A 27,603-nucleotide genomic window follows, 5' to 3' on the forward strand; every position below is an offset into this window, starting at 1 on the left:
TAACTTGTCCTTTAATGATCATTGGATGGTTTCCGTCAGCAATTGCATCATTTTATGCCGATTCTAGGGTTCCCCTTTTCTTTTTTGTTCATGGGTGTTCTTCCCAAGGGCGGGGAAGGAATCATCTGATTCACCTATATAGGCGTTACCTTGGCACGCTGACATCAGTTACTTTTCACAACTTTCCACGCTAGAAACGCAGAGCCATGAAGAGTACTGACATTGGAGTGTTTTTAAGAAACTAGGGCCCTGAAAGGGAACGCCACTGACCCTAGAAACCTATCTGCAGCAAGGGGAGAATGGGTGGGATGAGAAGGAATCTGCAGCTAGATCAAGTCTCTACCAGATAAGGCGTTACTGAAGGTAAGTAACTTGTCCATCTGAGGGAGACATCTAGCTGCAGATTCCTTACCTTTGAATAGATATCCAGGCAATGCCATCCACAGAGCAGGGACTGCGGACACATTTAAACTAGAAAGTCCTGCTGGACTGAGCAGCCAAAATGGCCATCCCCACAGACTTGACTATCCAGGCAGTAATATTTGGTGAACGTCTGCAGGGATGCCCACGTTGCTGCCTGACAGATGTCCAGGACTGGGACCCCACATTGCAAAGCAGTGGTAGCAGCCTTAGCTCCGGTGGAATGACCCCTTAAGCCTTCAGGAGGCTGCTTCTTGGCCAGAGCATAGCACATTTTGATGCGGAGGAAGACCCACTGGAAGATGGTCCTCTTCTGCACTGCACAATCTTTCTTTACTCCAACGTACCCCACAAAGAGTTGGTCGTCCACCCAGAATTCTTTTGTATAGTCAAAGTAGAATGCCAATGTTCCATTTGGGTCAGGGGTTGGAGTCACTCTTCTTCTTTGGAGGGATGCGGAGGAGCATAGAAAGTGGGCAAGTTGACAGACTGCCTCACATTAAATGGAGTCCCCACTTTTGGAAGAAAAAAGGACCTAGTGTGAAGCACCAATTTGTCAGGGAAAATCTTGAGAAAGGGAGGTTTGGATGATCGAGCCTGCAGTTCACTAACCCTCCTGGCAGATGTAATTGCCACTAAGAAGGCTGTTTTAATGGTGAGCAGCCGGATGGGACAATTATGCAGAAGCTCGAAAGGAGCACACATTAGGAAAGTGTGAACCAAATTAAGGTCCCACTGAGGCTTAAGGAAAGGGGCAGGAGGGAACATATGTACAAGGCCTTTCAGGAATCTATATACAATTGGTGATTTAAATAGGGAGGGTTGGTCTGGCAGCTTTAGGAAGACAGACAAAGCCGAAAGAACCCTTTCAAAGTGCCCAGTGCAGAGCCCTGCTGGGCAAAGAACACAATAAAAAGCATAATATCAGAAAGGGAAGCAGATAGAGGGTCAATAGACTTTTCTGTAAAATATTTCACAAATCTGTTCCACCGGCAGGCGTATACAGTATTAGTGGAGGGACGCCTGACTCCCAGAATAACATTCTTTGGGAGGAAGGTCAAAAGCTATCAACTGCTGCATCTCAATCTCCACGCAAGAAGGCACAGAGTTGGCTGGTTCCAGTGGAAAACCCTCTCTTGCTGCTGCGACAGAAGATCCTCTGGAAGGGGCAGCCTAATCAGATGATCAATGCTCATGCTGAGATCTTAGGATATCAGACTCTACGTGTCCAGTCCAGAGCCACAATGATGACTTGGGCCTGGTCCCAGAGCAAGAGCCACCTTAGAAACTCCAGCGCGCAAAACTTCTGACATTATGCGTTCTCTGTGGGGGCAAACAGATCTAACCAAGTCCCTCGCTACTGTTGAAAGTGACCTTGCACCACCTCCGGATGGAGACATCATTTGTGATCTGCTAGGCATCGACGGCGGAGTTCATCCGCCCTGGCGTTCAGAGAACCTGCCATGTGTTGACCCACCAGGGATATGCCCTGCTGTTCCTGCCATGTCCAGAGATGCAGAACCTCTAGACAAAGAGTCCAATACCACACTTCACCCTGTTTGTTGAAGTACCACATGGTGGTGGTGTTGTCTATGAACACTTGCACTAGCTTTCCTTTGAAGGAGGGTAGAAAGGCTTTTAATGTCAGTCGGATCGCACAGAGCTCCAGCATGTCGATGTGGAGTCTGGATTTCACAGGAGACCAAAGTACTCTGATCTGCACCTCTCCCAGATGGCCGCCCCATCCCAGAAGAGACACCTTAGTCACTACTGTGAGATCTGATTGAGGAAGGGAGAGGGGTCTGTTTCTGACCCAATTGCTGTTCGTCAGCCACCACTGCAGGTGTCATGCAGGTCCCTCCAAGATCTGGAACATCTCGGAGAGATTCCTCTGATAATGTACCCATGGAACTTCAGGTCCCACTGCAGAGTTCATATATGCTATCTGGAATGTGTCAGGATGCAGGAGGCCATGAGGCCCAACAGCCTCAGTGTCATTCTCACCGAAATCCAGGATAGAGGCTGAAACATCGCTATCATAGCCTGAATATCCTGGACTTGCCGTTCAGGAGGATAAGCTCAAAATTGAACTGTATCCAGAAAGGCTCCAATGAAGGGAGTGTCTGAGAGGGTGTCAGGTGGGCTTCGGCACATTGATAGTGGACCCCAGAGAATGCAGGAGGTTCGCTGTAGTGTGGAGGTGGTAGACCAAAGCCTGGGGGTGAGCCCGTCTTCAGCAACCAGTCGTCAAGATGGGAAAGACTGGTTCCCCTGAGCCTCGCAGATGAGCTGCGACCACCACCATCACCTTAGTGAATACCCGGGAGGCCCTGGTAAGGCCAAAAAGAAGCACAGTGAACTGAAAATGCTAGTGGCCTACCGTAAACTGCAGATAGTGTCCTGCAAGTCCAATACTACCATTCAGTCTCCTGGGTACAGAGCAGACAGGACCTAAGCTAGAGCGAGCATCTTAAATTTTTCCTTTTTGACGAAGTAGTTGTGGGCTCATAGGTCTACGATACGTTGAAGGCCCTTGTCTTTTTTCGTGACCAGAAAGTAGCGGGAATAGCAACCACAGACTACTTCTGTCTCCGAACCCTCTCTATGGCTCCCTTGGACAAGAGAGCCATGACTTCTTCCCAGAGTAAAAACAAATTATCCTCTGTCAGCCGGTCGTAGGATGGAGGCATGGAGGGAGGGGGTGGCCTCAAAGCACAGGGAGTAGCCCCTTCAGACTATCGGGAGGGCCTAAGTGTCTGATATAATGGTCTGCCAGGGTTGGAGGTAATGGCTGATCCTGCACCCAACTGGACGCCCGTGGTCTGTAAGGGTGAGACTAGGAGGGTTTGGAGGTTGAAGCTGCTCTGGGTGGTCGATTGATCCGGCCCCTGGTTGACCAGCCCCCGTGGTCGGAGCGAACTGCGCCCGTGCAGGGGTTGCTGAACATGCGGGGTTCGGTGGCTGGGATATGGGTGATGCAACTGAAAGCCCCTTCCGTAGCCTCGAAGGGGGCGAAATGCAGACTAGGGACAAGCAGCCACTGAAACTCAAAAGGACTTGGCAGTAGCCCGGGAGTGCTTAAAGCGCTCCAGCGCTGTGTCTGTCGTGTCTCCGAAGAGATGGGTGCCATCAACCTGCATGTCTATGAAAGAGGATTGGACATCCCTCCAAAAGCCAAATATTCTCAGCCAGGTGTGACGCCTGGCAGCCACTGTTGATGCAATCGCTCTGCCCAGATAACAGGTCGTGTTGAGACCACACCGGATGGTGATCTTTGCAGCATCTCTCCGATCTGATACTGCTTGTGAAAGGATGGTGCAAGCCTCCTGTGGGACCAGTGGCAGCACTTGCGCAACTCTTTCTCACTAAGTGTGGTAATAACGGCCCAATAGGCATGCAGTGTTCACCGACAGCAATGAATGGCTGGGGGAAGAAAGGTTTTCTTACCCCAACTATCCAGCCTCTTGGATTCCCTATCCAGGGGAGCGGAAGGGAACGTGCCTTGGGATGTAGTTGACTGGACTACCAAGCTTTCTGGGGTAGGGTGGGTAGTGAGGAAATTCGGGTCGCCTGGAGCAGGGCAGTGGTGGCGGGAAATCATTCTAGTCCCAAGAGCCCCTGTGCTGGGCTTGGACCAGGTTTCCAGTAGGGCGTCCATAAGGGCTTCATTAAACAAGTAAGAGTTCCAAAGAGGAAACTCCTGACTGCAGCACCTCCGTCAAGATGTTAGGCTTGACTGCCACAGAAGAAAGCTGAAGGTCAAGAACCTAAGCAGCCCTTCGCACCACCATAGCATAAGAAGTGCCATCCTCCATAGCGACGGTAGGGGAGAAAGCATGCCAGTATATGGAAAAGTATCCAATCCACTGGCCTCACCCAGTTCCTCATGCCAGTCCATTTCCTCTTCAGGCCGGTCTTCCAAAGGGTCCAGCGATCCCTCACAATCTTCTCCCAGTCATAACCCTGTAGAACAAGGCTCAGGAAATGACATAGGACCTGGAGGCCCTGTCGGCGCTGGAATCAACATTGTGCGACACTGTACCAGCGCCAGGTTGTTGGGAATGAGAATGGGGCGGACGTCGCCGTCAGGAGCATTGGCATGGGGAGCAGTGTCGGGGAAAGTTGCAGTGGCACAGCCGGCACCAGTTCAGATTCACGCCTGGATCCAGGGGGGGGGGGGGGAGGGGGGGCACCAGGGCGAACCGCCAGCACAGAACCAGATGGATCATCTACTGATGCTGCGGGGCACACCCAAAAATGAGGCGTACAACCTCATAAAAGTTTCTGAGTTGGGCAGGGGTCGCGCCGGGTCCAGGCACAGCTTCCGAAGAACGAGGCCTTGAACACCGAGGCCCCTCCGTCATGTCGGCAGACGAACTGGGAGAAGTCGAAGCACGCTTTGACTTCTTGTGCTTCTTATGCCTCTTACCTGAATGTCCCAATGATTTTGAATGGGACAAAGAGGACTTTGGGACTCGTGGAGCGGCATCCAGACCTTTGTCTTGAACTGGAATATGACCTCCGCGGAGTCGAGCAACGTGTCGCCTGCCGGGCTGCAAGCAGCTTTAGGGACCGCTCCTTCAAAGGCTTCGGAGCCATGGCCCGGCAGTCAGAGCACGACTTTGACTTGGGGTCACACTCAGATACCAGAGACAAACCCAATGAAGGTCCGTCACCGACATGTTGCAGTAACAGGCACCACACAGCTTGAACCCTGAAAGTTGCTGCAGTATATACAAGAACGCGCAGTTCCCTTTCATTACCTGTTTTGCCAGAGGTGCTTAAACAGATTCAGAATGAGTACGGGGCAGTACCTGGATTTGGGGATGAAATTGATCGGCAATTTCACAGCAGTACCCACGATTATGTTAAGTAACATCAAAGGGGAAGCAGCAGCGTTGGCTATATGTTGGCTAAGGGAATTTGTTACGGGACAACAGGAGCCTACATTGCCTAAGATTATAGAAGAAACCTGTGCTACCCTGGGTACAGATAATTTGGGAGCCAGGCTTGTTAAACCACAACTAAAGAGTAATTCTTAAAACGATAACTCTAAGCAAGCACCCAAATCTTCCACAAAGAAGAAGTGGGATAATATGAAAAGCAAAGACAAAACTAAATCAGTGGGTGAGTCTACTCCACAGGAAGCCACTGAGAAACGCTATAAACTGTGTAACCGTGATAATATCAGACCGCCTGACAGGTATCAGGATACTGATCCACGTTCGCCTCATTGCTTTCAGGAGTCATCTGAAAAAAGTTCAGAAAGAGGAGATGGTCAGAGCGCAAATCGAAGAAGCACGTGAAAATGAAGGACTCACAACACTCATCTGACTACATCGTCAATTAATAATCCTTTGTTTATCGTGATGAAACCAGAACATTCATATTGTCTAGCTTTAAATTACAGACACCTAAACACAGCTACTAGCACATTTACAGTACAAAACACACACAGCTAGGCACTAAAGAACTACATAGTGTGTAAAGAATACAAAATTGCACTAGATATCTTGAATGGATTTTTCTGCCAACATATAGCGCCTGGAAGCCAGTATTTGACCACATTAAGTGCTATACATTCTCAAAAACAGTTCTGTGAATTGCCACAGGGGTATAAGAATAGCCCCAGGCTGTTGTATGCCAGGGTAACAGAACTTATAAAAAATATTGATGACCAGGCATTGTCCTATGTTGATGGCATATATCTGACAGATGGTGACCTTTCTGCACACTTGACTAGAGTAGATTACATAATTCTGGGATTTCCTCACATGGGCTACAAATTTAACTTTAAAAAATCAAAAATTGCCCACCTCAATGTCCTGTTTCTGGGATATGAGTTGTCAAGTGAAGGCAAAAGCCTTGCAACACACTTTTGAGAGAAGTGGGAGCTTCTACAGCTTCCAACAACGCTGAAGACGTTACAATCCATACTAGGATTCCTGAATTTGGCAGAACCTACATTCCAGATTACATAGAACGGGTCAAACCATTCTACAGCCAGATCCATTCAGATTTCTCAAGTACACACCAAACACACACAAATATTACGTTCAGTACAAGCTGACATGCTAGCTTCAAAACACTTAGACACATGTGTAAATACGACAAACCTGGTGATCCATGTAATTGCGGTGGCATAAGGGTACACGTTCAATGAAAGTGACACTCTACCAATTGCATATAAATCACATCTCTATACTAATGCTGAAATGCATTTTGCACTGACAGCAGTACAGACTGCTCTGGTGAGGGAGAGAGCAATGGCTCAGGGAAAACAAATTATTGTTGTGATCCCAGTGCTGACCTTACAGGCCGTCACAAGATCAAGTGTTCCAAACGCAAAGGCATTACACCCATGTTGGATACAATGGGCTAACTCACAAACCGCAACAGATATATACTGCAGATTTGACTCTGCACTACAAACACAAGCTTTTCTGCAATATGAACAAGAATATCCTCTGCCTAATGAAATCATGCCTCTAAAACAGTGTGATTACATCATATATACTGATGGTTCTGCCCAGCCTGCTGTAGGGACAAAGCAACAATATTCAGCAGTGTGAGCTATCGTGAAGGGGTGCATGTAGGATGGAGAATTCCATCCCAAGAAAACCTGCACGCAGTCAGTTGGTGTATGCACTTTACAGTTGGCTCTTTTACTGGCACTGGACAATATGAATACCGGATTCCCCACAGTCATAGTGTGTGATTCGTATTACTGTGTCCAGTCTTATAATGAATATTTACATTACTGGAGCCAGAATGGATACAGAGATTCAAAAGTGTGTACAATAAAGCACAAGATGCTCTGGGAACAAGTGGAAAGATTGCTTGCCACAGACGCATGTAATCCACACATTGAGTCATCAGCGTGATGGTGTACATGTTGCAGGGAATTAATTGGCTGATGAAGCCTCAAAATCAACAGTGTGAACTGCTGCATTCGCTGCAATAACTCATTCTAGTACGAGAATAGACAATGACATCATGACGGCTGTCAATGCTGCAAACAATTACACCTACCAGTCGAAAGGCTTTTCACTCAATAACTCCTACAAGTTAGATGCGCAGAACATACCATTTGCTCACATTCCTGGAGTGGGGATAGAGTAATACCAAATTCAGACTGCAGGCCAGGTTTAATTCTAGCTGCACACAAGGGTCTTGTATCCACACATGCGGGGTGGCTGCTACAATTTCACTATTGCAGCAACACTACTGGTGGCCAGGTCTCTATGAATAGACGAAGGATTTTGTCTTTAAATGCAACATCTACCAGCAGATAAATGGTTCCATTGTGGAATGTCCACCACAGACGCCTCTACTGATTTTAAACAAACCTCTTGCCTGTGTTTATTTGGACATTGAGGCCCTTTGGCATCAGACGGAGCGTACAAGTATATATTGGTTGCAATGGATTCCTGCTCTCGATTTCTATGGTATGGCCACGGCTGTCAGCTGAACCTCAAACTGTTATAAATGATCTGTGAGTCTTTATCAGGACATATGCAGTTGGCACACTACATTCCGACCAAGCTCTGGCGTTTGCCTCCCGGGTTTATAAAGATGCCATGGGAAGTCTGGAAGTGACCCTGTGGTATTCCTCCCCATAACATCCAGAGGGAAATTTGGTGGTGGAGAGAAAAAAAAAACAGGACTTCGAGCAGTCTTTAACAGTTAGGGTACTAGGCTCAGGTCGCATTTGGGTTCATCATCTATATGGGGTCCAAAGGGCACTTAGCAATCTGCCTAGAAAATCCCTGAGGTTGCCGGACTCCTTATGAAATCCTGTCTGGGGTAAAGATGTGGGTCCCAGACCTCGACAGACCCAGCACAGTGGCAGCAGGAACAGCATTTCATCTAAACGAACGTCTGGATGTTTTACAGGAACTGAACAGTTTCCGGGATGAACAAAGCAACGTCCAAATAAAACGCACCACCACTGGTAAAGTGAAGGAAGCCCCAGCGAGGCCGGGCTGGATCCAGAGGATTGGGGATCTGGTCAGGGAGAACATTGTGGACAAGAAGGAATTTGGGCCTGTACCTGTCCTGGCTGTTGAAGGTACCAGAACCGTACTTCTTCCACCCCTCGCTTGGCTGCAAAACATGAGATTTGTCTCCATTGATCTTATCAAACCACACTATGTGGCGTATTCTCAACAGTAGGCCTCGAGGGCACCTGGGTAGGTGCCTTCCTCCTCTCACTACCATACATAAAGTTTGGATGGAAGTTTTAATAACTGAAGAAGCATCCTCTTCCCAACGGGAGACTGCAGTAACCAACAATGAAGTATCCCTTCTATCAGTTACTACAACAACTGTACACTCAACTAGTACAGAAAAACACATTTCAATATGGAATCCTGACACAAATCCTGTTTACGTCAACGTACTACAGATCGAGTCATCTCCCAGTTCTACAAAACCTGTAGAGCTGGCAAAAATAGATCGGATGGCCTCTGGCTACTTCCTCGACTTTGATGACTTTTCCTTAGATTAATCTGATCCACCAGCACTACCACCTCTACAGTTTCGGATGAGACTACATGCTTCTACCTTTGGCTGTAAAATACATACTTTTTTCCTCCAAGGTAAACCTTTAGATTACAATTGTGTTACTTTTCCTGGTCCTTTGGATTGGTTTGGTGACAGCCTTTTTTTTGCTTCTCAATAGACACTATTTCCAAGAACGCTCTGCAATACAACTTGTGAACTTGGTTCTTAAAACATACTTGTCATCACAGAAAGAACGAAGAGACCTTTCCCTAGTGAACATTTCAGCTGTTCCAGTTCCTGAAGGGATTGTTTGGGATAGCATATCATATGATGTGTATGACCCCACTGAACTTTTACAAATTCCATTATTGAATACATTATCCTTAAATGACATTGTCACCCCTAGTACTATCTCAGACGATTGGGAAGTAAACACAGTACATGAAATGCCAGACAATCAAGGGCATTCTACTGTTTTTTCGTCTGATGAGATATACAAAGGTACATCTAATTATGATGAAATGTTCTGTTTTCAACATTACGGTCATCATTTCCTGCATAAAGCTACTCCAAATGCTGTTTTAAATTACACACAATGGGAACATTGCCCTACAACACCGCAGGGTAATTCAAAGACATTTGAGCAGAAGTTTGCTTATTTTTCTGATTATGATACATTAGACCCAGTGTTTATTATAAACTTGCATCATCACCTGTAAAGAAAAATATGCTAAAAAAACACCATGCTTTTGCTTTGGAAAACAGGCATGGAATATGCAATGGACCTCGAATTCCCAGTTTTTGTAGCACGAGGCTACCCCCAAAAACATACCAAGATTTGGACCAGGTGGGCCACCTTCAGAGGCATCCCTATGGAAATATACGAGGTCCCGGATGGCCAATCAGAAGGCGAGGTAACAAGAAAGATGTGAAGTCAGCAATAACTGTTCACCTAATAGGACATGATAGCTCTGACGAGGACTACAACTGTAAATATAGTATATGTCGAGGCACTGCATGTTTTGGGTTAATACCAGGGTTGTAGTATAATGTTTCATGTGTTTATTCAGCGAAGTTCAAGAAAAGATGGGGGTTTGCTACTATATTGAATTTATGCCTGTTGAAACTGTATACCTCATGTTACTGGTACACATGGAACCTTTATAAAATCAATAAAATGTGTCCACCGACCCCTAAAAAGCACCATACTGAATTTGTTTGCTTCTTTTCCAGCTGTCCACACAAGGGTTCGACTTTTGAAGGGACACTACTGATGTAAAATCAATTTGGGGGATAAAGTATTGGGCGAGGGCAGCCCTTATTTCTTCCAGATGAAGAGGTACGTTTAGATCAGCCTTCTGCGTGGGGGTTACAATGTGGTTCAGGCACGCAACACCCATTGGACTCAAAGGGCTTCAGCCCCCCCCCGTCGTGTGTGGCAGCCCGGGATGAGACAGCTTCCTGGGCACACACACAGCCGCACCCGAGCACTTCACAGGTCTTAAAAAAAGACCCTTTGCATGTTAATGAGGCCTTGCTGTTGTTTCACCTCTTCTAAGAGCCCCTGCAGCTCCACTCTGCCTATTGCTTAAAGATTCAGCCCCCCCGAAATATTTTCTTAGCACCCCCCCCCGAAATTTGGCTCTAGTTGCACCTCTGATGTGGTTAGTGGTAGAGGACGAAGGAACTTGTGCGTTAGTTACACAGACTGATTGAGCAAAGCCCTGTACCGTGATTGGTAATAGTCCCGAAACACAGTATTGATGGCTGTGTTGTATGTAGATTACCTTTGTCTGTCCTGATTGCATTTATCACAGATCGCTGCTGATCCTCCTTCTCTAGACACGCCAATAATCTCCCTTGACATAAGACATAGTTATGCGTTGCTTAATATCATGTTTTCCCTGTTGCGCCTTCGCTTCATTGCAGTGCTTGCACATCCACTGAAGTTGGTTGGCCGACATGGTATGATTTGCCACCTCTGTTTCCAGAGGCCGCAATTCATCTTGTAGGAGCCGGGATATTCCCATGTGGCTGCCATGCAGTGGCCCCTCACGACCATGTTGTTTGCGTCCCACTCCAAAGCCATAGAATCAGTATCATTTGTATTCAGCTCGAATTATTGGGTAATGCACTTCGCCAGGTCTTCCTGGAACAAGGGTAAAAATTCTCTCACACAGTTAACACTTCCATGACAAATGAGGTGGTATCAGCTAAAAGTGCTTCAGAGATGGTATTTGATGGTTTGCAACAGAGGTTGTTGGGATGGAATTGTTTTGATATTGTTTGCAACTGTCGGGTATCACGGCACTTTTGTAATTGTTTTCTCTTCCTCTGTTTGCCTTGAGAATTAGGCCCCATTAGGCAGGACTTGCATTGTTTGCCCCTTCTACCCCTGTGTTGCTGCAGTTATCACATGTGGTTGCAGAAACATGTTATGAACTCTACTTCCAGCAGCCCACTGGGTTCCTATCAAGGTTCGAAGATGCAGATGACTCATGCTTACCACCCTTTTGATTCCAGCTGAATACTAGTACTTGAGGGGGACTCAAACATATCCAGCTACCTTCCTCAGTAAACCACACTCCTTGGGCAGATTATGAGTAATTATTATGTCATTGATTTGCTAACAAGTAACCTTTGGCTACATTACCATAACAAATTCGACGGTTCTAGTGGGTGCCACTGGAGTTACTGACATTGCTGTGTTTCATCACCTCACCTTAACAGCACCTCTCTCTCTTTCCACTTTCTCCCCCTTGATAGCATAATCCTAGTCTTGCAAGACTAGGCAAGACTCTTGCAAGGCAGAGTGACTGCTGTCATGGGAAGGGAGCGTAGGCCATCCCCAATCCTGAGAAACCACTACAATTTTCGAGCTCTGAGACTCAAGTCCTGTATTATCTTGGATGTGAACGAACACCTTATCCAACATACACATCTCTCTTAAAATGCCCCCACCCCCAGATTCACACCTGACCATCGTCAGCTCTAGGTGTTCCAGGATCCACGTAAGCCTTAGGGTTCTTGAAGGAAGAAGTTGCAGGCAGAAACTGTCTAACTCTTCTCCTGGACAGTACCCTCAATATTCAATTGAAGGTGGTCAGTAGACATAGGAGCCATTGGTTGATCAATTTGCCCAGCAGAAGCCACAGGCAGAGGCACCTTAAGAGGAGGTTCTACACATATACCCAGACTGAAGACACACCGAGAAGAGCAGAAGCTGTCCGCTCTATGATGCCTCTGGGAATGTCAAAAGACTTTACTCACTGTGATTTAATGACATTCTGAGCAACCAGTGCCTGCAACATGGCATTTTCCAGAAAGAAAGTAAGGCAGACTTTCCCTCTTTCTGACATAAACCGTTTTGAATAAGACTCTGGGTGCCCTGTCAGAATGCACTACAACAGAAGATCCGGGAAAAGTGGAATGCGATAAGAGAGAAAACAGAGCCACTGGAAATTGCCAGTTTGACCAGTTACTCTACTTGCCTTTGATGTCTCATAGCTATAGTGAATACCTAAAGACAAGAGAAATATATTTTAGTACCTCATCACTATAGTGAGTCATGCTTCAGAAAAGATATTCCATCCACGTATCTCTATGTTTGACACTGTTTTAATGGAACACTGACATTCATGGAACTGGAACATAAACAATAGCTATATAATCAATGTTGTTTCAGCCCTTGACAAAATCTCACTCTCTTTACAAAATAAAAACAAGCTTCTTGTTTTTTAAGTACACGGTCTTTGGTTCAGATGTACACAAAAGTTGTCTTTTCGTTAAACTGCAAGATGAGCATTCACTAGAAGTGCACATTTTTCACTGATACCAGTTAACCACTTTCCCTGATATCGCCACTAACTTAAACACAATATATGCTATGTGAATATATCAACAGTCTTTAAGGGTGAAGCAGCTCCTTTGCATTTTCTCAACTATTTATAGGATCCAAAACACTGCAACAAAAATATAGGTTCATACACAATCAAAATAAGCTCAGAATCAGTACTTGAAAATATTAAAGTTTATCTTCAATTTAGGACACAAACCCCTAGAATACTTCTCCGCATTCAGCTTCAATTTCCAACCACACTTTTTGAACGGAAAACAAATATTCTCTAGGGCTTTCACAAGTAGCGGCAGCAAGGACCTGGCTGCAGCAACACTGTATCTCCATTGCTTATCAAGGAAGCCTTTAAACATGAGGAAATTTACGCTGCAAACGTCAAAATGGCCACCACCATTTCCAACAACTGAAAGTTCAACAGGTTGACGGGAAATGTAGTTTCTGTTAGAGCTCTGATGTGCAATGAGTCTCCCAGAGACACAAAGCCCTTTGACAAGTGGCGCCAGAGTGAACCCAGTGCAAGTGAGCATTGGAAGGTGAGCCACGGCCAAAGATCATGAAACCCCCTATCTGCCCAATTGCCATCTCCTTCTCATGAATGTAGCTATCACAACCAAAAGAACACTGCATTACAAAGCAGTCTCCTATGCGTGACGTCATTTTGGCATATAGCAGCGTTAAATTAATGCGACTAAATGATCACATAAAAAATATTAAAAGCAAACAAATTACATTTCAGGTGGCCTTCCATTTTTACTGATGTGAAACAACAGAAGTGATTTACTATGTCAAATCCTTGAAATTGTGACCCAAGTTATTGCCATAGGAAACAAATGACAGTTGCTTTTACAGCGTTAAGTGTGTTGGATTAAACAGCTAGAAGTGATGACTCCCAAAGGGCTTAACAAGACATTACATTACAGCGTTTTCATGGGGCAATGCAACTAAAATGACGACAGAAGAACTGGTTGCCTTCTAAATACGTGGCCACCAACGTCCCCTTAAAATGAGTGGAAACTTCGGTTTGTACCTATAGCTCCTACAGACTGTATCCTGCTGAGTAGAGCCTGTACAGTAAGAGAACAGCTGCGTTGCTGCCCTCCGACTATTTACTAGTAAATCGCTGACAAAGGTAAGTGACATGCTTTGTTTTGTTCTGTTTACGTTCACATATTTTGTAAAAAAAAAAAAAAACAATATACAGAGGTTATAAAATCTTTTATTTGCTGAAGCAGCCTATGCTATGGCACGAAATGTAATGAGCATGTGTTAAAATCATGTTTCTACAAATGTTCAACAATAACTTGACAGAATAGCGTTCACTTAGGACGCAATTTGAGAAATTAGAGATTTATTTTTAAATCTGCATCATATTCTTGTAAGCATTATAGGGAACATTTTGAAATGCAACGAATAGAGTCAAGTAAATCAATCATCTATGCAGTGTGAATTCTGAGGGAATGTTGCCCTCAGATATTTTCACATTAATTAGTGTTGGCAGAAAAATCAGGGAGAGTCACGAGGAACTGACAGTGATCAAAAGTTTGGGACGGGGTACAGTAGGGGAAATCAGGATATGCCAGCGAGTTACAAGACAGAACGAGCCATGGATAGGATTCGCGATCTGACAATGAAAGGAGACAGCGCCTGGCGGTGAGTTGGGAGTCATAAAGTAACAGTGAAAGCGAGTCCTGGCTTGAGACTGCGGTGGCAGTGGAAGGAATCTGAACACCGCAATGAATAATAAATTGGGGTCTCAGTGAAATATTCTGAATACACCCTTACAGGGTGCAAGTAGGCAGAGAGTTAGGAGAGACATCAATGCTCTGCAGCTGGAGAAGAATCACATCCTAAAAGTGATGGAGGGGACTCAGAGCCTCGAAGTGAGTAAACAATATGCGCCTAAGGGAGAGTAGGAAATCAAAGCCTACGATTCAGACAGTGATTAAGGCAAAGGAGCGAGGAATCAGAGCCGAAAAATGAGTGAATAGGCAAAGCCTGGCAGTGAGAGAGAAATCAGAGCTTGATAAAGAGGAATCAGAGTTTGATAGAGAGGTATCGGAGCTTGACAGTGAGAGAGAAATCAGAGCCAGGAAATGAGCGAGAATTCAGAGGCTGGAAGTGAGCGAGGAATCAGAGCCTGGAAGCGAGCGAGGAATCAGAGCCTGGAAGCGAGCCAAGAATCAGAGCCTGGAAGCGAGCCAAGAATCAGAGCCTGGAAGCGAGCGAGGAATCAGAGCCTAGAGCGAGCAAGGAATCAGAGCCTGGCAGTGAGCGAGGAATCAGAGCCTGGAAGCGAGCGAGGAATCAGAGCCTGGAAGCGAGCGAGGAATCAGAGCCTGGAAGCGAGCGAGGAATCAGAGCCTGGAAGTGAGCGAGGAATCAGAGCCTAGAGCGAGCAAGGAATCAGAGCCTGGAAGCGAGCGAGGAATCAGAGCCTGGAAGTGAGCGAGGAATCAGAGCCTAGAGCGAGCAAGGAATCAGAGCTTGACAGTGAGAGAGAAATCAGAGCCAGGAAATGAGCGAGAATTCAGAGCCTGGAAGTGAGCGAGGAATCAGAGCCTGGCAGTGAGCAAGGAATCAGAGCCTGGAAGTGAGCAAGGAATCAGAGCCTGGAAGCGAGCGAAGAATCAGAGCCTGGAAGCGAGCGAAGAATCAGAGCCTGGAAGTGAGCGAGGAATCAGAGCCTGGAAGTGAGCGAGGAATCAGAGCCTAGAGCGAGCAAGGAATCAGAGCTTGACAGTGAGAGAGAAATCAGAACCTAGACGTGAGCAAGAAATCAGAGCCTGGAAGTGAGCGAAAAATCAAAGCCTGGAAGCGAGCGAGGAATCAGAGCTTGGAAGCGAGCGAGGAATCAGAGCTTGGAAGTGAGCAAAGAATCAGAGTTAGAAGTTAGCAAAGAAACAGAGCCCGATAGTAAGAGAGGAAAGAATAAGGAAGGCTAGTCTGAGAAACTGTGACAACAACATGAAGTAATGGGGGTAGTTTGATTTTCTCTATTTGTCAGCGCTTCATGTACATCCACTTCTGATGCCGATAACAGCAGGATGTTGGATGACGCCTCTGTAAAGCTAAGGGTCACCAGGATGACAACCAAGAGTTAAGAAGGCTAGCCCAAGGCAATGCACCCAGCCTAGAAGTAGTAGGGGAAGGTGCAATGTTTCCCTAAATATTCCTTTAGGGGCTACAGCCAGAGTTTATGGATGAACAAGGTGAGCAAAGACTCTGCTCTCCAAGGTCAGACATGAGCGAAAGTGACCTGTAGACTCAAGCAATACAGAGTTGTAGGAAGGTGGATATCTGACTATGGTTACCCCCAAATTTTTGCCTAGTGTCTAGCTGGTTTTTCGACTTAGTTGGCCTGAGATCCTGCCATTCAGGCTCTCAGGCTATCTGCTCTCTCTGTAAAATGGACTCCATGTACCCTAGGTACATACCCAATTGGTTGGATCACCCTGTCAGCCCCTGTACCAGTGTACACTAGGTACCCAGGGCATTGGTGTACCCAAGGCCTGCCAAGGGCTGCAGCATGTATTATGCCACCCCAGGCTTGGCCTAACAATTTGACACAACTGGCTGATCACTCAGCTGGGGTAAGTTGGTGTAATCACCTCTTACTTAGGTGTAGTATACCTATACCTAACCTTAAATGGAACACCTGGTAACCTATAAGTCACTCCTATAGCAGGCCTTAACAATCCTGAAGGCAGAGTGCTTGGTTCCATGTGAGATGGTGCTCTGGCATGAGCTGAGCCTGTCTGCAGTGGTCGGAACAACTTCCTTCTACTGTTTCCAGGTATCGTCATACCATATACTCTTAAGTGCATTATGAACCTCGCGGTTAAATGCTATCTTTGGTTTGGCTTTATCAAAACATGTCGAGTAAGGTGTCATACGAATTGGAATACTAACCCCTCGCCAATTCTGGCGACGGGGTTAGCATTCCACCCTTCTAGAGGGACACGACATGTACAGTACCTGAAACCCGGGTAAAATCAGACATAGCCTCAGCTCCACAAAATGGATGCTGCCACCACAGACACAAGTCTGCCCTCCTGCTGCTGGGAGTCCTTCCAGCTTGGGAGGTGTGGACAAAGGGTTTCCTGCCAGGGGAGGTGCGTGCACCACCCCAGACAGGATTTTGTGTATTGGTCAGGTAGGGCTTGAAAGAAACCAGACATGCCTGTGGCTCACAAGGAGCCTCGGTGCATATGCCAGTTCAAACCGGTCCTGGGGCACACCAGTCCCGGGCCTGGGGCGAGCTGGACAAAGGATTGGGGGTGTAACCACCCCCCTTCCTGGTCCCACCCATAGGGAGGGACCTAGCAGGTAGTCCGGCCCCTAGAATCCGAATAAAGGTAGGAGCTGTGTCCTAAGACTTCAGACATCCTGGAATCAACTTGAAACTAAGAAGAAGACGGGAACTTCGACATTCTGCTGCACAGAAGACTGAAGAAAATCTCCCCTGTGGTCAGGGAGTGACCACCTTGCTAACGCAAGCACCATCCAGCGAATCACCGTCTGCTTTGCCGCCGCCTCCCGCCGGAGCCCGAGCCCAGAGACTGACAAGACCTGGACCTCCAGACCTCTCACCGCCCGATCCACAGTCCCTGAAAAGAGGAGACCCGTGGAGGCACCGAGACACGTGGAGCCAGCCATCTTGGAACGACTACGACAAGCTGACCAGTGCAACAACCGAGGCTCCCTCCAAGTTGTGCTTTGGGTCCTGAGAAGCCCAACCCTCGAGCAGCATCTGCACCAAAGGTGAGCCCTCCAGCATCTCCACGATCTGCGTGGGGCCCTTCTGCATTTTGCCACTCGACGCGCCTAACCGGTTGCTGGCCCGCTGGCTAGTGGCCATCTTGGCGACGAAATCTACGACAAACACCGCTGGTCTGGTTGCTCCAGACTGGCCCTTGCTCCCCTCCAAAGGAGCAGTTCCTCTGACCTTGCTGGCCAGAACCATCAGCTTAAACTCCTTGCCTACAACAATTGCTTTTGCCAAGGCTTGTTTGCTTCGATCAAGTCGCCGACACCGCCGACAGCGAGAGCCTGCGTGGGACAGCTCGTGACTCGACTCCTGGACGTCGTCGACCTTCAGGGACCACGTGGCTGCAGAGTCAAGCTACACCTTCCTTCCTGTTTGCACCCGACATTGCCTGGTACCCACCTGGTGCCACGCTGGTCACTGGCTAGTGACTGTGAACACTGTCCCCTCTGCTTACAGGTCTTCAACATCTCCGATCCACTCTTGGATCCACTGCATCTCTCCCGGACCGACCGCCTGCAGCATCTTTGTCCCAGGCTCAACGGAACAGATAGAAGAAACCCGACGCACTTTGAGGCCTATGCACCCGCTTCCTGTGGGTGAGGTAAAGCTGGTACTCCGGTGCCCATGTGTAGTAATACATCTCTAGTGCCTGTGTTCCAAATCTTAAGTTCCTAGTCAACCCGGAAGATCTCCTTTGCAGTAACTTTGTACTTTTTACGCACCCATTGAAACCTATGGGAGCACGCGTGTGACTATTTGCTCTGCACACGCCACCCGTGGACCTCCTGGTCACTAACTGACGTTAGCTCCTTGTAGGCCCAGCGATTCTAGAGGCCCTAGGCCTTTTCCCTTTTCTGTTCGTGGTACTTATACCACTATTTTAGTATATGGTTCGAGTGGCCACCAGGGCCTATCCATATAAAGTGCAACTTCTGTGTATTCTGTGATAATCTTGCTTGACGATTTGTGCTCCTGTGCTCATAAAGAGACTAGGGGTTACTTTGAGAAATAAATACATATATATTTTGAATATATATCTGTGTGGTGTCCTTTCATTGGTATAAAAGGGGGTTACTATTGGTAAAACAGCTTGCTTAACACGCTTCACGAGTTTAGCCTCAAAGACTGCTTAGCCTACGCTACCACTAGGGCAGCTAGTCCGAAAAGGTTGACTTACAACCACACCATAAGGGTTGCTTGGCATGGTACAAGGTGGTCACTAGAACTAGTGAACAGCATATACCAGGCCAACTTCTCACATTGGTGAGCAGCGGTTGGATTTGAGCTTGCTGTGTTTTACCATTGTAATCTCTTGGTTACCAATTGAAAGATCACATAGGTACCTGTAGGTACATATAAAACAAGATTAGATATACTTAAGTTCTACTGAACTTAGTTGTTGTAGAGCAAAGGGAGTAGCACACCCTGACTACAACTACTAGATAGGTTTAGTAGGTAAACCCAAGTGTAGGTAGATTGCAACACATCCACCCACACTTAAGAGCAATGGCCGGGGCAGAGGGGTCCACTGTACCCATCTCTGTCGAGAGTGACCCCCAGAGGGCACCAACCAGCTTTGCTACCCTTAATCAGAATGAGCTCAGGCATTTGGCAACTCTTAGAGGCCTTAAACAGCCCAAGAACCCAAACTCTGCTGAGCTCAGAGAGCTCTTACAGAATGATGAGAATCAGAGAGCACTCAAGAAAGCTTCCCAGTTAGCCCCCTTAGGGACAGGAACAGGAGGCCCCCCTTCTGAAGATGCCACTGAAGTACCCCTTCCCAATAGTCACCCCTTAGATGGGATGCCTACCACAGAGGAAGAAAGTGATGGGGATACAGATGTGAGTGGGGATGAAGGGAGAACTAGCCCAGTGCCAAGTGTTATACTTGGCCCAGCTAAACTAAGGCTATTGGGGACTGACAGTGGGTTCACCCCATTGGATCTCCCCAGTGGACTTAACACAGGGCTTGGAAGGCAAAGGAATCGCTCAGGTGACTCCAATGCTTCCCATGGCTCTAGAGGCTCTCAAGGTCACTCCAGAAGGAGACTGACCACCCCTCAGAGGAGGGAACATGAGGCCAGAATGCAGGAAGCCCAGCTGAGGATCAGGAAGCAGGAGCTAGAAGTAGCCCTGATGGAAGAAAAACTGAGCAAGGCTAGGCAGCATAGAGAGAGTGGGTCTATACCCACTGGTGGCAGCAATGTCCCTAGGGACAAAGATAGGGTCTTTGACAATAGGAACCTGTCCAAGATTGTGCCCCCCTACAAAAGTGGGGATGACATCCACAAATGGATGACTGCTCTTGAGAGAGCCTGCAAAGTGCAGCAGGTTCCTGAAGACCAGTGGGCAGCAATCTTATGGCTCTCCTTTGAGGGGAGAGGCAGAGATAGACTCCTCACTGTTAGAGAAGAGGATGTCAGAAATTACAGAGTCCTGAAGAGTGTCCTAGTTGATGGGTTAGGCTTAACCACTGAACAGTACAGGTTAATGTTCAGAGACACCCAGAAGACACAGACTCAGGACTGGTCTGAATATGTGGAATGTGCCACTAAGGCTTTGGAGGGTTGGTTGCTGGGAAGTAAGGTGTCTGATTATACAGGATTGTACAATTTGATGATGAGAGAGCAGATTTTAAGTAATTGTCAAAACCAGCTTCTCCATCAACACCTGGTAGACTCAGATTTGACCTCTCCCCAAGAATTGGGAAAGAGGGCAGATAAATGGGTCAGGACCAGGATCAGGCCTAAAAACCAGGGTGGTGACCAAAAGAAAGATACCACCAAGCCTCAAGAGAAGGGTGGGGATAAAGAAAAAGAGAAACCTTCCTCAGGGCCCCAAAACTCCACACAGGGTGGTGGGTCCCAAGCTCCCTCCTCTACCACAGCTAAAAAGCCCTACTGCCATGAGTGTAAAACTCCTGGGCATTGGGAAACTGACAGCGGTTGCCCAAGGGCTAAAAACAAAACTGTTCCTCCAATTACTCCTGTCACACCACCTATTACTGTCAGCAGTAATCCCCCAGGTGGTGGGAGTGCCCCCAGAAATCTGGGTGGGTTTACTTGGGGAACACAGGGGGACCCTGGCTTAGCCAATTCCCCTACAGCAACCACTCTTGTCTGTGATGGTGGCATGGGGTTTGCCAACTTCACTGCCTGTCCCAACACTTTGGGTAGGTACAGACAGGAGCCCTACATCAATGGTACAAAAGCTGAGGCCTACAGAGACACTGGGGCTAGCATCACAATGGTGGCCCATTGGCTAGTTCCCTCTGAGCAGCTTTTGCCCGGTTTCTCCTACCAGGTGACTAACATTGATGGCAAACAGAACAGTCATCCCATGGCAGAGGTATGTCTCAGCTGGGGAGGAGTCACTGGCCCTAAAAGGGTAGCAGTGTCCCCAACCTTGCCTGTAGACTGCTTACTGGGGAATGACTTAGAACTCTCAGCTTGGGCTGGAGTTGAACAAGACACCCATTCTAAAATGGTAGGCCTTTCACAAAAGGGTAGGGGGGTTGTGCCATTCACAACCCCTGTCCAAATAGATTTCCTCCCTGAAAAGGTTGGAAGGGCAGTGGTAGCCACAGCCCAGGCACAGACAGACTTCCCTGTAGGGACTGGCAGAGCTGTGACAGTCACAGCTCAAACACAAACTGAGTGCCCCCCTGAAAAGGTTGGCAAGGCTGTAATGGTCTCAGCCTATACTCAGACTGACATAGGTGTAGTGAAGCCTGAAACAATGGATCACTCCACACAAACTGAGAGTAGTGGGGAGGAAGAAAAGTCTCCCTCTCCCCAGACATTAGGAAAAGGTCAGCCTCCTCAGGGATCTGACCTCACCCCTTGTGAAGGAACTGCCCCAGAGGTAGCCAGGCCTGGCCTGGCAGAGCCTCTGATGTCAGTGGCCCCTTCCAAGGTGGGATCCAGTCTGGTGCAGGTAGCCTGCCTCTCTCTACCCTGCCTCAGTCAGCCCAGGGCTGCAGAGGTCAGGGAGGCCAGTGGACCCCCAGAGGGCCCCTGTCCACAAGAACCCCCCCATCAAAAGAATGAGGATTGCCTGGCTAGTAGCCCTAGTCAGGTGATGGGTAAAAACATTCCTGAGGGATCTCCTTTACAGGTAGTTAGGGACCTCCCCCAGGGGGATTCTGTTGGGCACAGGCAAACATGGGACCTTAGGGCCCCAAACCTGACCTGTCCCTCCAGTAAGCCCACAAAAGGGACCCAGCCTCCAGCTTTAGGTAGCCAGAGGCTGACCCTGAGAGCACAGTGCAACTCAGTTAAAGAAAGAAAGGCATCCATGGTGGAGGATGATTGGAGGAAGCTGAGGCCTCACTTTGAGGACACTCACTTCAGTACTCCATCTCAACACCAGCCTTTTACTTTGCCAAGACACACCACAGGTAGAGATTCCCTATGGTGGAGACCCTCTGATACCCTTAGGGTGAGGGATTGCTTAGTGGACCATGAGACAGGGGGTAACCATGCCAGTGCTGGTTCCTCCTTATATGGCCACTTGGGCAATATAGGCTTACCTGGTCAAGGTCAGCCTTATCTCCCTTCGTTTGGGGGGGGGTTGTGTAGGAAGGTGGATATCTGACTATGGTTACCCCCAAATTTTTGCCTAGTGTCTAGCTGGTTTTTCGACTTAGTTGGCCTGAGATCCTGCCATTCAGGCTCTCAGGCTATCTGCTCTCTCTGTAAAATGGACTCCATGTACCCTAGGTACATACCCAATTGGTTGGATCACCCTGTCAGCCCCTGTACCAGTGTACACTAGGTACCCAGGGCATTGGTGTACCCAAGGCCTGCCAAGGGCTGCAGCATGTATTATGCCACCCCAGGCTTGGCCTAACAATTTGACACAACTGGCTGATCACTCAGCTGGGGTAAGTTGGTGTAATCACCTCTTACTTAGGTGTAGTATACCTATACCTAACCTTAAATGGAACACCTGGTAACCTATAAGTCACTCCTATAGCAGGCCTTAACAATCCTGAAGGCAGAGTGCTTGGTTCCATGTGAGATGGTGCTCTGGCATGAGCTGAGCCTGTCTGCAGTGGTCGGAACAACTTCCTTCTACTGTTTCCAGGTATCGTCATACCATAAACTCTTAAGTGCATTATGAACCTCGCGGTTAAATGCTATCTTTGGTTTGGCTTTATCAAAACATGTCGAGTAAGGTGTCATACGAATTGGAATACTAACCCCTCGCCAATTCTGGCGACGGGGTTAGCATTCCACCCTTCTAGAGGGACACGACATGTACAGTACCTGAAACCCGGGTAAAATCAGACATAGCCTCAGCTCCACAAAATGGATGCTGCCACCACAGACACAAGTCTGCCCTCCTGCTGCTGGGAGTCCTTCCAGCTTGGGAGGTGTGGACAAAGGGTTTCCTGCCAGGGGAGGTGCGTGCACCACCCCAGACAGGATTTTGTGTATTGGTCAGGTAGGGCTTGAAAGAAACCAGACATGCCTGTGGCTCACAAGGAGCCTCGGTGCATATGCCAGTTCAAACCGGTCCTGGGGCACACCAGTCCCGGGCCTGGGGCGAGCTGGACAAAGGATTGGGGGTGTAACCACCCCCCTTCCTGGTCCCACCCATAGGGAGGGACCTAGCAGGTAGTCCGGCCCCTAGAATCCGAATAAAGGTAGGAGCTGTGTCCTAAGACTTCAGACATCCTGGAATCAACTTGAAACTAAGAAGAAGACGGGAACTTCGACATTCTGCTGCACAGAAGACTGAAGAAAATCTCCCCTGTGGTCAGGGAGTGACCACCTTGCTAACGCAAGCACCATCCAGCGAATCACCGTCTGCTTTGCCGCCGCCTCCCGCCGGAGCCCGAGCCCAGAGACTGACAAGACCTGGACCTCCAGACCTCTCACCGCCCGATCCACAGTCCCTGAAAAGAGGAGACCCGTGGAGGCACCGAGACACGTGGAGCCAGCCATCTTGGAACGACTACGACAAGCTGACCAGTGCAACAACCGAGGCTCCCTCCAAGTTGTGCTTTGGGTCCTGAGAAGCCCAACCCTCGAGCAGCATCTGCACCAAAGGTGAGCCCTCCAGCATCTCCACGATCTGCGTGGGGCCCTTCTGCATTTTGCCACTCGACGCGCCTAACCGGTTGCTGGCCCGCTGGCTAGTGGCCATCTTGGCGACGAAATCTACGACAAACACCGCTGGTCTGGTTGCTCCAGACTGGCCCTTGCTCCCCTCCAAAGGAGCAGTTCCTCTGACCTTGCTGGCCAGAACCATCAGCTTAAACTCCTTGCCTACAACAATTGCTTTTGCCAAGGCTTGTTTGCTTCGATCAAGTCGCCGACACCGCCGACAGCGAGAGCCTGCGTGGGACAGCTCGTGACTCGACTCCTGGACGTCGTCGACCTTCAGGGACCACGTGGCTGCAGAGTCAAGCTACACCTTCCTTCCTGTTTGCACCCGACATTGCCTGGTACCCACCTGGTGCCACGCTGGTCACTGGCTAGTGACTGTGAACACTGTCCCCTCTGCTTACAGGTCTTCAACATCTCCGATCCACTCTTGGATCCACTGCATCTCTCCCGGACCGACCGCCTGCAGCATCTTTGTCCCAGGCTCAACGGAACAGATAGAAGAAACCCGACGCACTTTGAGGCCTATGCACCCGCTTCCTGTGGGTGAGGTAAAGCTGGTACTCCGGTGCCCATGTGTAGTAATACATCTCTAGTGCCTGTGTTCCAAATCTTAAGTTCCTAGTCAACCCGGAAGATCTCCTTTGCAGTAACTTTGTACTTTTTACGCACCCATTGAAACCTATGGGAGCACGCGTGTGACTATTTGCTCTGCACACGCCACCCGTGGACCTCCTGGTCACTAACTGACGTTAGCTCCTTGTAGGCCCAGCGATTCTAGAGGCCCTAGGCCTTTTCCCTTTTCTGTTCGTGGTACTTATACCACTATTTTAGTATATGGTTCGAGTGGCCACCAGGGCCTATCCATATAAAGTGCAACTTCTGTGTATTCTGTGATAATCTTGCTTGACGATTTGTGCTCCTGTGCTCATAAAGAGACTAGGGGTTACTTTGAGAAATAAATACATATATATTTTGAATATATATCTGTGTGGTGTCCTTTCATTGGTATAAAAGGGGGTTACTATTGGTAAAACAGCTTGCTTAACACGCTTCACGAGTTTAGCCTCAAAGACTGCTTAGCCTACGCTACCACTAGGGCAGCTAGTCCGAAAAGGTTGACTTACAACCACACCATAAGGGTTGCTTGGCATGGTACAAGGTGGTCACTAGAACTAGTGAACAGCATATACCAGGCCAACTTCTCACAAGAGTTATCTAGATTAGGAAAAGCCACCTTTCTACCTTTCTGGCTACTACTGTTTTGCATCATGCTATAGGTGAAAAGAGAATTAATAGGGTGGAGACACATAAAAAAGTTGTTTTTCAGAATGCTTCTGAACTCAGAGAAGAGCTGGGCTAGTACTAAACAAAACGAGAACTACTAGTACTAAGCCATGCTGCTGTCCAATGGAAGCAGGGTAAGCATCATTTCACCACAAAGTTTCTTTTTTACCCTAGAATGTCATTCACTACTGCTAATGAAAGTAGATCATTTCTAGGAGTAAATTCGAGAAGGGCAGGAGTATGTCCTGCAATGTAAACAAGAAAGGAATAGTGATATCTATGAAAAATGTTGGGCTCACTTGGAGGGGTGACAATAGAGTGACAACTAGATGGGCTGCTTTGGTTTTGTGCTGTCAGGGCAGCAACCTATCAAGCGCTTTGTCTCTCACCCCAACATGTGCAGGGTGCCAGTCTGTTTAAGATCTGAGCCATGACCTGTAATTGCTCATCTGCACATCCACCTTTGGGAGCCTTCAAGTGCCAAAGGGGGCTTTCTGGCATAAACTCCTGATCAAAATGTTGGCTGCTTTTGTTGTAGTAGGAGTTGAATCTGGGCCTTTCAAAGATGTGTAGTTTCTGCTCAGGTTGTTACCTTCATAGTTCCACTTCTTTCTTTGTTTATGAGGTGTATTTGTACCATAGTAGTCAGTATCCCTGCTTTAAAAAAGGTGCACACCTATTGCAGCCCCCCCACGGACCATGCCCGAAACCTCGGCATCGTACTCAACTTCTCCCTCTCCCTGACCCAACAGGTCAACACCGTCGCCTCCACCTGCTTCAACACTTTCCGCATCCTCCGAAAGACCTTCACATGGATCCCCCTGAATCAAGAAAGACGTTCACCCATGCACTCATAACCAGCAGACTGGACTACGGAAACGCCGTCTATGCCGGGATCAACAAGTCTCTTCTCCGCAAACGCCAAACCATACAGAACTCCGCAGCCAGACTCACCCTCGGCATCCCTCGACACAAGCACATCTGCCAACACCTGCGTAACCTCCACTGGCTCCCCGTCAAGAAGAGAGTAACTTTCAAGATACTCACCCACGCCAACAAATGCCTCCACAACACCGGACCCCAATATCTCAATGATAGAATCTCCCTCCACGTACCCAAGAGGAACCTCTGATCCGCTGACCTCGCTCTTGCAGAACACCCGCAGAGCAGGAACGGGTGGAAGAACCTTCTCCTACATCGCGGCCAAGACCTGGAACGAGCTCCCGATCGACATCAGACACACCCCCACCGTGCACATCTTCAGGAAGACCCTCAAGACCTGGCTCATCGACTGACCGGAGTTGACCCCTCCCTCCCCTCAGCGCCTTGAGACCATCACGGGTGAGTAGCGCGCTTAAAACTCCCTGATTGATTGAGTCACATATCTAAATTCTGGTTTGAGCAGTGAGAAACTGTGACTTGATTATTTATAGTGCTAAGATGACTCAGCCTGGTACTACAGAAAGCACTTTTGACATGTAAGTCGTCGTTTTAGAATTGCATTACACACAGTACAAGATAGGCTGAAAAAAGACTTAGTGCTGAAGATAAAACAAGTGTTTTCAAAATATATATTTCAGGAATACCCAGTTAGATGTTACTTAGTGCAAACATTTTGTGTGTGTCCATTTAAAAGATGCACTCCAGAACACCTTTAGATCGCCTCACAAAAAGAATAAATCTTTGTGTGACTCCATCAGTTAAAGACTATACTGGTATCCAAGCATCCTTTACATTTGCTAATTACCAATTTCTTTCAGGTAGCCGGCACCCTTGCCAGGCGGAATGCTGTTTGTTCTTTAGCTCTCTGCCCCTCCCTTTGCTTCACGGCACAGGAGACTCCCATCTCGTCACTTTCACCTGAAGGTTGGCATTAACTGTTCAGGCACCGTAGTGTTTAACATAAAGTATAGGAAATCTGCATTTTGTCATTTTAAAAAGCATAGGCATGTTGCTCCCCATAGAACGGGCCCACTTCAACCTCTGACTGATTACCTATAATACATAAATCAAGGGAAATCCCAGCCTCTAACATAATAGAAATAGTAAACCAGGGACAGCAGCACAGGACCTATAGGATAACCACCAGCTAATTACAATTATATTTTACGTGCCTTTCTCTCTTACCGCCTCCTCTATCAGACAGCCAGACACTGAAGACAATATAGGAGCACCTCTCTGGTCACTCACACTTGACACCAAAACTTTTTTCACATTGGATGACAACAAATACAACGTTCTGCAAAGCATACACGCCACGTGGTGTAGAGTTCTGCCTGTCCGAAAACGCGCTTCTGCTCCACACAATGGGTTATAAAGCACAACACAGTCAGAGCCTGCCAGCGAAAGGCGAACAACAGAGTGAGAGGAATCAAAGAGAGGGAAGTTATGTTAATAATATATTGACTACCGAAGCACAAATCAGGGGTACATGCTATTTTCACAGGGTAGACGCCGTCCACCCAGCCAAGAAGCTGTGTCCCATTGAAATATGCTGAATTTGTCCCAGTGTAAATTTCAGACACCAGGAAACGTTCAGCAGCGCCAGCACGTTGCCTGCTTTCCATTTCCAACAGCAATGTGACGCAGGATGGGGGCTTTTTAGGTCTCGCCTTGCTATCGCGTAAGCGATCGCAAAGCGAGACTATTGTAAG

The sequence above is a fragment of the Triturus cristatus genome, chromosome 4_1 (genome assembly GCF_964204655.1).
Source record: "Triturus cristatus chromosome 4_1, aTriCri1.1, whole genome shotgun sequence".
Lineage (NCBI taxonomy): Eukaryota > Metazoa > Chordata > Amphibia > Caudata > Salamandridae > Triturus > Triturus cristatus.